Raw genomic sequence first — 477 nt, 5'->3', positions numbered from 1 at the left:
TGGGGTGGGGGGAGGAATTAAATAAATAGCTGGGTCGGGCGGCTGCGGGATGCGGGGGGCTGCGGGCTGCCGGCTTTGTGCTCGCACGCATGGCCTTAACAAACTGCCTCCGCCGGTATCGGCAATATTTTCAAAGATCTCATTAAAGTGCATTTATCAAAGCCCTAACATGTGCCCTCCGGCTCTGACATAACCCCGTTAGCCCCCAGGGAGGAGGGGGAAAAATCCCAATTTCTATTACAATTCGCCACCTCGGGAGATTGGTTGGAGGGCAGGCTAGATCTAGATCTACAAATTTATAAGTAATATCGGTGAATTGGAAGGATTTCTCCGTCTTTGAAGCTTCGGGGGGAAGGAGATAGAGTAATCGTGAGAATAGGAAAGCTCATTTAGATTCCTATGTCCTGGAGAAGATTTAATTGTCTCCGGGAGAAAGGCAGGCCGGCGCCGGGATTTTGGGGGGGTGGCAGGGGCTTT

Source organism: Aptenodytes forsteri, unplaced genomic scaffold, assembly GCF_000699145.1.
Source record: "Aptenodytes forsteri isolate BGI_AS27 unplaced genomic scaffold, ASM69914v1 Scaffold185, whole genome shotgun sequence".
NCBI classification, from domain to species: domain Eukaryota; kingdom Metazoa; phylum Chordata; class Aves; order Sphenisciformes; family Spheniscidae; genus Aptenodytes; species Aptenodytes forsteri.
This window is presented reverse-complemented; position numbering follows the sequence as displayed.